This window comes from Lissotriton vulgaris, chromosome 3_1, assembly GCF_964263255.1.
Source record: "Lissotriton vulgaris chromosome 3_1, aLisVul1.2, whole genome shotgun sequence".
Classification (NCBI taxonomy): domain Eukaryota; kingdom Metazoa; phylum Chordata; class Amphibia; order Caudata; family Salamandridae; genus Lissotriton; species Lissotriton vulgaris.
The window spans coordinates 606,342,410-606,353,652 of NC_141689.1; positions in this window are offsets into that span (position 1 = coordinate 606,342,410).

Here is an 11,243-nt window from a genome sequence, read left to right on the forward strand (position 1 = left end):
CAAGTACTTTGTTTGTGGTACAAAGGCTTACACCTGGCTCCCCAAAGGCTGGGGGGGCACCTGTTACATTGCCTTCGTCCTTCCTCCGACCTATGTGGCTCCAGCAAATCATCACAGACAAAAACGAGCCAAAGACATTGAACAAGCCGACTCCACTGGAGCACAGTTCCTCGATGCAATGAAGGGACTTGTTCCACTCTGGGGCCCGATGGCAAACAGCCATGCCATCCAACATTTCACCCAGGCAGTTGAAACAACGATGAACATTACAGCTGGCATCCTCATGAACAATACAGCCGAGCTTCAAGCGGTCCGCCTGGCGGCTCCCCAGAACCGCCTTGTTCTAGATGTGGTTCTAGCGGAGGAGCATGCCGCATCATTGGGTCCAGCTGCTGCACATATATACCGGAAAATTCACCCTCAGTGTACAAAACCATCGAACATCTCCACAGACTTTCCTCAGAAGTTCACCAGGAACAAGAAGAATGGTCGCTTGGTGGTTGGTTTTGGAGTACTGTGAAGAACTAGGGGTGGAGGTTACTTACAATTATCCTGATACCTGTTGTTGTGATATGTGGATTCTGCCTGGGGATCCAATGCCTGCCACCTCTGTGTTCACTATGTGCAAACTGTATCTGCCCTAAAACTCTGGACTTCAAAAAAGAACGCATGAGAGCATTGTACGATGTTGAGGTTAGGAACTTGATGAAGATATATATAGATTAGACAAGCTGGCTAGATATTTTGAAAAGGGAGGACTGTTAAAATCTAGTTTGCAGCGTCAACATTATCGGCGCCATCTTGTCCCTTTTTAGGCCCATTCATGCGCGTAAACGGCAGCCATTTTGAATGCCATAGCCTCTCTGCCCACTGCCGATAGCCAGCACGTCTCTCTCTCTCTCTCTCCTAACCTTGCAAGCACCCCCCCTGCGCACTGACGGCCCCCGCTCTCACATGCCTGGGCCATAAAGCCCTCTCCAGCGCAACCCTGCCTCGGAACCCCATCCTGTTCCCAGCTCAACACCTCCCTCCATTCCTTCCATGATCCCGTATCCTTTGATAAAACCCCCCTTTCCTCTGTGCCCGATTGTCCTGCTTGTTCCCAGGCCGCCACCTGGCCCTGCGGATGCTGTTTATTGCCCCCATACAGTAGGAAGCTCCCCCATCAAAGGATCCACAACTGATCAAAGCCCCCACCCCATGAGATTCGATCAACCACATGCATTCCGGGAATCGGCGGAATGCCCTGCTGCGTGACACTCATCACCTGTTGTGACCGGGGTGGGGACTTCTACTGTAAATGTGTGTGGGAACGGGCTTGAAGCGGGGATTCCGAGGATGTCTTTCCGTACATCAAAGTGTTGACAGAGATGTGTTTTATGCAATAAATCAATAAACTTGTGTATAAGAAGCCAGGCCTCAGAGATGCGATTAGAGCACCTCGAGAAGATACCCTGTTGTCTGAGTTGACGTGTTTTGCTCCGTCGGAATAAAACTTCTGTTTCCTGCCTTCCAGTCTCCAGCGCCTGCCTCTTTGTTTGATAGATTCAAGCGGTATGAGAGGCGGTTAGCGCCGGGCAATACTGAAAAAGGTTCTTGTTCTACATCGCCCCTAACTTTTTCCACAACTCACTATGTCATGAGTGATGTAATATATGACATCATCACCAGTGCATTGCGGGCGCGCGAGTTAGGGTTAGTTCAACTAACTATAACGGGTGAATTTCTCTGGTTTTATATGAGTCAAATGTCCAAGTAACTATAATGTCCCTGAAACCTTTGTTTTTTCTGTGAATATATATATATATATAATGTAAATTGTAAATGTGGGGTATTTGTAAAGCGCGCTGTTACTCTTCTGAGTTTCCTGGTGCTGCAGACCGCTGGGGAACCCGTCCTGGTTTTCCCTGTGAGATGGTCCCTTTCTGGGTATCTCCAGGGTGAAACCAGGCATCCCGGCGTCTGTGGGGGGCCGTTGTAGAGATGAGGCAAGCTTAATGCCCAGAGTTACCAAGTGTGTTCCCAGGTTAGAGTAGGCACTGAGGCGAGAATTATCGAGTCCGTTGACCCCTGGTCCACGACCCTGCCGCGTCGGGAATTGAACCCTGGTCCCAGGCCGTTCTCTGCTTACAGGTCTGCCGCCTCTAACCAGTGAGCCACACCTCTCCACTATATATATATATATATTCTACATAACACTCGCCACACCTATCAGGGCAGACAAAACGATCATGGATAGATTACGCAGATATGAAAAACTGCACAAACTTGAAGTCTCAAAGTGGTGGGAGGCAACTTCATTACAAGATTATCTGGATAAAAATATGATACCAAAGGTCTACGACTGTGCCTTATACCATCCTATGACTCATTAGATCCACAAATGTTAGAAGATTGGTCTGAGAATGCTACCAACAGTTCCAGGGTGATGATGCAAATTCTTGTAAAATATGCATGGGCAGAAAGAATCAGAATCAAGAAAGAAATTGAAGAAATAACTGAGGAACTTAACAAACATGATGACCAAGAATTAATTATCAAATTCATAGAAGAAATGAAGAAACATTTAAAAACTCTGGAAGATGACATAAAAAAGAGGAAACAATATAAGTTGCACAGAGACTGTGGAGATTATGAGTCAGGCAGAATACTCACACACAGCAAAAAATATGATCATCTATATGATACTCAAGCTCAAACAAATAAGATCCAAAATACCAACGAAGAAATTGCAACTGAGGAGGATGAGAACAGTGACCCATTAACAGACATGTCGGATCTGACGACAAGTTCAGAGAGTATCAAATCTATTGAAGGAGTAATGCCAAAACAGAATCATTTTTTAGTGCAGTACCGGCTCATGAAACAGAGCCGGGAAGCCAGCAGATCATCAACGCGACTACAGGAGAAGAACAAAGCACAACCATCAAGTGCAAGAGGAAGACCAAGAAATATCAGATCAAGAGGAGGAAGAAACGTAAACAGAGGAACAAACAAATCAGACAATCAACAGCCAGTGGGAACCAAAGGGGCACAACAGCAGTAGAGAAAATAATCATGGATGACACACAGGTAAATAAAACTATAATTAACCTGTCGGATAGACCGATAAGTCAAAAAGACAAAAGAACCCTTTGTTTAGGCCTATCCTTTTGCCCTACAGTAACCATGAATTACGTTGAAGAAAAGATTGACATTTTTAAATTTTGCAGAAAATTAAACTTGAAAAAATGGCACAAATTGAAACCCAATAAGAATAAAAGACAGTGGAATAAAGACTCAACGATAGAGAATGACAACATGATTATAGGAGACATTTATAATTTGGTTGCTATTGATGAACTAACTAATGAACAAGATGAACTGAACCTCAGTAGTGAGGCTAGAAGAATTCTGGATGCATTAGAAATCCAACATGATCAAGCGGCTGGTACCACTTTTAAACCAAAATCTACTTTTACTCCTAAAATGAACCATGATAGCATAGATACCTTCCAAGAACAGATGGCCAAAGATCTATTGGAATTACGTAGTCAGAACTGGACAAAAACCAAGAAAAAAGTGAAGTACAACATGACTGTGACACAGAAGAATGCTACGTTAGATCTTGCCAATGACGACAGCCTCCTCATTAGACCCGCGGACAAAGGCGAGAATATCGTCATAATGCCTAGGGAAATGTACATCTCAGAGGCAGAAAGACAATTATATGATGGAAAAACTTACAAATTGTGTAATCGTAATGAGTACAATCAGAGTATTAAAGAAATATGGGAAAAATTAAGTGAATGGAGAGATAAGGGTTGGCTTGAATGGGAGGAATTTTTCTATCTCAAAAAAGACCATCCGATCTTACCTCTTTTGTACCTCCTCCCCAAGGTCCACAAATGTATACAGAACCCTCCAGGGAGACCCATTATTTCTTCTAGAGGATGTGTATTAGAGAACATCTCATGATACATAGATCACTTTCTAAGAGATTTTGTCATTGGAGTTCCAACGTATGTGAGACACACGAAGGATTTCCTGGACAAAATCAATAAAGTTGTCATTGACAAAGAGTGTCTTCTAATAACTATGGATGTAAATGCCCTTTACACTATAATTGAACACAAACAGGGAATGGAAGCATGTGCTAGATTCCTTAAAGGGAGAGATATCAGATTTTTGGAACATACTACCATGTTAATTGACATGATCAAACACTGCCTAGAAAATAATTTCTTCACGTTCAATGGTCATATCTTTGTACAAGCCCATGGTACTGCAATGGGTACTTCTTTTGCACCGAGCCTGGCAAACCTCTTCATGGGAGGCTGATATCAAAAATGATGTCCAATTCAAAGAGGACTTTGATAAAGTCCAATTATGGCTATGGTACACAGATGATATTTTTGTCATTTGGAAAGGTGGCAAAACACAGGCCTCTGAGTTTGTAAAGAAGTTGAGCAATAATACTAGGAACATCACTCTCACAAGTAACATCAGTGACAAAGAAGTAGAGTATTTAGACACTAAAGTCCAAATTAGACAGAATACCATCCAAACAGAACTCTTTAGATAAAGCACAGCAGGCAACTCTCTGCTACATGCAGAGAGTAGTCATCCTGAAAACCTCAAGTGGAGCATCCCCTCTGGGGAGCTACTAAGGGCTAAACGAAATTGCAGTAATAACCAAGATTATCTTGCTGAAGAAAAAGTGATGACACAAAGGTTTCTCAACAGAGGATATCCTATGTGGGTGATCAAAAAAGTGAGCAAAAAGGTGACAGAAATGAAAAGAGAAGATTTACTATCTGTCAGAGAGAATGATAACAAAGATGAGGACGAAGGAGGCACTACTAGAGTCATTTTAACCTACAACGGTAACTCCAATCAAATCAAGAGAAGCCTGGTTAAGAATTGGAATTTACTAACTAATGATCCCATCATTGGGGATACATTACCCAGCCGACCTAGTATAACCTACAAAAGAGGGTGGACCCTTAGGGATTTACTTGTGCATAATGAAATAAGCATAAATGTAACCCCTAGAGGAATCAACCCACAGGGCTTCTATCCATGTGGCCACTGCAAGGCTTGTGCTAATAGCTACATGGTGAAAGAATACTGGAACCCTAGCAACAAAATGATGCAACAGATTAAACAATTTCTAACTTGCACCACCTCCACTGTTATCTATGCCTTGACATGTCCATGCAAACTAATTTACATCGGCAGCACAACACACATGGTGAAAAAAAGAGTACTGGAACATACTCGTGCTATAAGTAATCTGGATCAGCAATATTCAATAGCACGCCACTTCGAAAGTCATCATTTTTCAGACCCCAAAAAACTAGCCTACTATGTATTAGAACAAGTAAATGTAGGTCCTAGAGGTGGGAATCGTCTCATGAAACTAAGAGAAAAAGAATCCAAATATATTATAAGCCTTTGTACTTCTTACCCAAAAGGCCATAATATTGATGAGGAATATAATGTACATTTGCAAGAATGATATATATAATATGTGTGAAACAGGCGTAACTATGTACCTTAAACTGTGCTTATCAGTTATATGTATATAGATCTTCCTGACTTTTGTCTCTCTCTCCTTCTTTCCCACAGATACAAAGGGAGGGATGTGTCTAGAGTTTCATGACACGAATACCCTAAACCTTTCACTGTGGTCTTCCTCCAGCTGGACGAAAGTATTTGGTTTTAAACTTTTCTCACTTTATTTCACAATGAGCTAATAAGTTGCATATGTTGCCTCAACAACAAATAGTCGGAATGTATAGCATTACAAGATTCATATACGTATTGTCTGTTCACATATGAATGAATATATAAATATACACTTATATAGGAGTCCGTAACCGAAACTTAAAGAGTTAAAACCAGCGACGTGTATCTTTTCCTTCCATTTGAAAAGGATAACTAATCCACTAATCAGGATATGATTACTTTTTTATCGCATCAATTTGCGATAAACTTCCAGTCCATGTAATTCCCTGGACATGAACCACCCACTCTTTATGGTGTTTCCAAACTTGACACTAGGTCTTAATACAGCCCCTCTCCATCCTGTTGGGTTTCAATTCAATTCAATTCAAAGAATCTTTATTCGGTGATTAAAAAACACCATAAAAGCACACACATATATACATAGTAAAAAGTCATTAAACATTTCCAAGATCCTTTGTACAGAGTGTTAACAAAGCATAAAATACAAACAGTGAAACAGTGTATAACACTTAAAAGGGATAAAATTAGAAACATTTCAGTCTTCTCCCCTAGTAAGCCTTAAACGGACCGCTACCTTAATAAAATTCATGATACTACACAATGTTAAGGGTTCCGAAGCTTTCTGTAAAAATACTAGTGCCTCCCTAGCGTGAACCAATTTGGCTTTTTTTAAGAGGTTTACAAGAAATCTGCGCCTGGGCATTGAGTAAAAGGGGCAGAGTAAGACAAAGTGAAGGGAGTCCTGCGGAGACCTGTTGTCGCAGCCGCAGGGCCCCTTCTGTTCAATTGATGTAGCAAATCCTGCTGGTGATGCCAACATAAATGGGAGTACGTTCAGTCTGAAATGGCACATCAAGAACCTATCCTGTGCGTTATACATGAGGTACAAGTATGGCTCCATACCCTCCACGCTCTTCACTAGGTAATGGGCCCTCACTGTCTTTTACACCCTTCAGCCTCAGCTCTGCATAGGTTTTTCCGCTCTAGAAAAATGTTCCCTACTTGCAACTTATTCTGGGCTACAATTGTTGCAGGGTTAGTAAAGAGGTTCCCAAAGCCTAGCTCCTCTAGGGTGTTCTTCACATAATGGAGCCAGGGGATGCGCATACATTTGTCCCTCTCTAAACAATCTGATAACATTTCTCTACTGAGAGACGCATCAGGATTGACCCAGATTTTTAGCCAGGCTACAATGGGCCTCAGTTTTACCAGGTCTTCTATATATGGCCTCCCTAACTCCCTGTGGGCAATCAATCCAGCAGTACAAGTACTCTCAGGATTGATTTCAAATATTTGTTTTCTTCCCGTTGGATTCTAGTGGTATTGACAAAGCCCCATACTTCTGCCCCATAAATTACTTTGGAGCATGATACAGAGCTATACAAGTTCATCTCCTGATCCGGGGACCATCTTCCTAGCCTCCTGCCATAGCTAGCTAATGCCCCGTTAGATGCAATCATTTTACCACAACGCTCCTCCACCAAGGAATCAAACTGTAAGGCGCCATCAAATGTTACACCAAGATAGGGAAACGTTTTAACCTCTTCTACAATGTGACTCCCTATTGTGTATGTGAATTTGGAGGTAGTTTTTTACCCCGCCAGGAGCACATAGGATTTACCCAAATTAACAAAGAGGTCCAGGGCACCCATGAACTTAACGAATCCATCGATCAAGATTTGTAAGCTCCTGGGTGTACGTGCAATCAGTACCATATATATATATGTATATGTATATATATATATATATATATATATATATATATATATATATATATATATATATATATTACCTACTGGCAGTCGCCAGTACGTAGTTTTAGTTAGGACCTAGTTTCCATAGGAAATCCGCAACATTCTATTGGGAATAACTTTGGCGCCGGTTGATGAATCTTCGCGAATTTCTCAAAGAAGATGGCCCGCTCTGCACCGCTCCTTCCCTGAAAGTTTTGGGGGATTCGTCAAGTGGGGGCTGAGAAAAAAGGGGGTCCCAAAACGTGTTTTTCCCATGGTATTTTCCATAAGACGATTAGACACGGCTACAGCCCGAACCGCTGAAAGGAATTACTCCATATATATATATATATATATATATATATATATATATATATATATATATATATATATATATATATATATATATATATATATATATATATATATATATATATATATATATATATATATATATATATATATGTGGAGTGATGTGGCTCACTGGTTAGAGGCGGCAGACCCGGGAGCAGAAGTCGGCCCGGGACCAGGGTTTGATTCCCGACGTGGCAGGGTCGTGGACCTGGGTCAGTGGACTCCATAATTCTCGCTTCGGTGCCTACTCTAATCATGGGTTCCACTCGGCAACTCTGGGCATTAGCTTGCCTAATCTCCACAATGGCCCCATCAATGCTGGGATGCCTGGCTCCACCTTGGGGACTCCCAGCAGGGACCATCCCACAGGGAAAGCCAGGACGGGTTCCCCAGCGTTATACAGCACCAGGAAACCTACGGGTTGCAGTGCGCTTTACAAACTCAAATTCATACATACATACATATAAGCGCACACCGTACGTTCGCGGACCTTCGCGTGCGCGAGGTGCATGCTGATTGGCTGCCAATGTCTGTCAACACTCCAAACACAAATTGTTGGCAGCCATCTTGTGCCTCGGTAGACTGAGGCACAAGAAAGCAGAAAAACAAACGTGTAGAAATCAAAAAGGGGGCAAGGTAGAAGCACCCTGACCACCTATGCCTGCTCAGGGGCTCCCACAAGAACCCCCAAGGACAAAAATGTATTTATTTTTCTGAAAATCGCGGGGTCCGCGTACGTATGCGTACCGTGCGCGTACCTTTCCGAGAAAGCTGCATGCTCATTGGCTGTCAACACTCCAAACCAGGAAGTGTTGGCAGCCATCTTGTGCTCAGTAGACCGAGGCACAAGAAATCAGAAAAACAAACATGTAGAACACAAAAAGGGGGCATGGTAGAAACACCCTGATCCCCTAGGCCTGCCCAGGTGGTACCACAAGGACCCCCCAAGGCCCCAATTTTCTTTTTTTTAAACCTGGGATGTTTTTTTTCAAATTACCCCCCCCCGGGGGGACCAAATCGCGGGGGCATAGTTATAAAGAAGTGTGGGGGTGTCCAATCCCCCCACACTGCCCTGGGGACCACCGACCCCCGGGGCAAAGCAATGCAGCCCTCTGGCGCAAACTGTAAGCTCCTGGTGGGCTAGTTGGCCACCAGGGACCCCCAGTATTGAAGGGGAAATAGTTCCCCCTCTGCAAATGCGCCAGGGGGCTGCGTTGCAGAGAGGTGTAAAAAGAGGCATAGCCTCATTACACCTCTCTGCAATGCAGCCCCCTGGCGCATACTGGAGGTTCCAGGTGGGCTAGTTGGCCCCCCAGGACCCCCAGTATGCAAGGGGAATAAGTTCGCCCTCTGCAAACACACCGGGGGCTGCGTTGCAGAGAGCTGTCAAAAAGGGTGTGGCCTCATACACCTCTCTGCAATGCAGCCCTTTGGCGCATACTGGAGGTTCCAGGTGGGCTAGTTGGCTCACAGGGACCCCCAGTATGCAAGGGGAATTAGTTCCCCCTCTGCAAATGCGCCAGGGAGCTGCGTTGCAGAGAGGTGTAAAAAAGGGTGTGGCCTCACTACACCTCTCTGCAATGCAGCCCCCTGGCGCATACTGGAGGTTCCAGGTGGGCTAGTTGGCCCCCAGGGACGCCCAGTATGCAAGGGGAATTAGTTCCCCCTCTGCAAACACGCCCGGGGGCTGCGTTGCAGAGAGGTGTAAAAAAGGGTGTGACCTCATTACACCTCTCTGCAATGCAGCCCTCTGGCGCATACTGGCGGTTCCAGGTGGGCTAGTTGGCCCCCAGGGACCCCTAGTATGCAAGGGGAATTAGTTTCCCCTCTGCAAACGCGCCTGGGAGCTGCGTTGCAGAGAGGTGTAAAAAAGGGGGTGGCCTCATTACACCTTTCTGCAATGCAGCCCCTAGGCGCATACTGGAGGTTCCAGGTGGGCTAGTTGGCCCCCAGGGACCCCCAGTATGCAAGAGGAATCAGTTCCCCCTCTGCAAACACGCCAGGGGGCTGCGTTGCAGAGAGGTCTACAAACATTTTTTTTCCAATGTATATTAAAAATATGTAATGTAATTTAAAAAATAATATATCTAAAAATAAATAATTTGTAATAATGTAGTAAATCAGTATAAAAAATATAACAATTATTACATTTGAAAATTATCATTTACAAAACCATTGAAATTCACTAAAAAAAACATAAGTTTCAGCCACGTTATAGTTATGAATTAGCATTTAAAAAACCTTTGAAATTAACTGAAAAAACCATAGGTTTCACACACGTTATAGTTAGGAATTAGCATTTTAAAAACCTTTAAAATTCACTTAAAAAACCATAGGTTTCACACCAGTTATAGTTAGCTGGTCATTTTACTCATACAACACCTTTGAATTTCCCCCATTATAGTTAGTTCAGCTAACTATAACTCGCGCGCCCGCAATGCACTTCTGATGATGTCACATATTACATCACTCATGACATGGTCAGTGACATCACTCATGACATCACTGATGACATCTCAAATGACATCACTGATGACATCACTGATGACATCATCCAGTGGATGTGTGTCTTTCTGAAAAATACATATTTTTTATATATGGCAGAGCAACAGACAGACCCTATAAATAGTATGGGACTGTTGCAATCTATTATATAACTGGATAGTTTTTCTGGGTGCAGATAAACCTATGTTACAGAAAACCTAACCATGATGCCTAGTTGCCCCAACCCCCATAGGCAGACATATCCAATGGCATCATTCAGAGGAGGGATAAAATATAATTTAAAAAAAAAGTACAACAAGAAAAGCCATCACCACATTATACGGGGGTGACTGAGGTGACAGACAAAAATAACTGGTACTCAAAACTCTGGGAACCAATGTGCATGTACAAGCTATCTGCAGTAATGGAGGTAATTGGAGGTACTCTGAACAGACCTTTCTTACACCACCTGTCAGCAGACCTTTGAAAAATAACTGCCCCGAATTTGTTAGAGTTCTACAATCTATTCCAACACCCCTGCCCCAGCTCTCTTGATATTTGACGGAAAGAGGGGGAATGCAAAGCAAACATATCATAGAGTAGCATGTCTGCTCATGGCAATACCTGTTGTTTGCCACCAATAGTGATGTTGATACATGGGGAGATTGGGTGTAAGCTCATTTTCTTAGAGATGCTTACATTTGAAATATGTATGGCGTGCATTGAATGAATTTTTACATTGTCTTACACTGAAACTTGAATACAAAAATGTGATTCCCCAAAAACATTCTGCTCCCCAAAGTAATCACTAGGAGCCCATAAAATACACTTCAACCTAAGAAATTCTTTTTTAGCTAACACCTGGTGCTAAAGGGTAATGATAACCAATGCACAAGTGATAAACAACAGCACACTGCACTTATAAACATTTTACTCAAAACG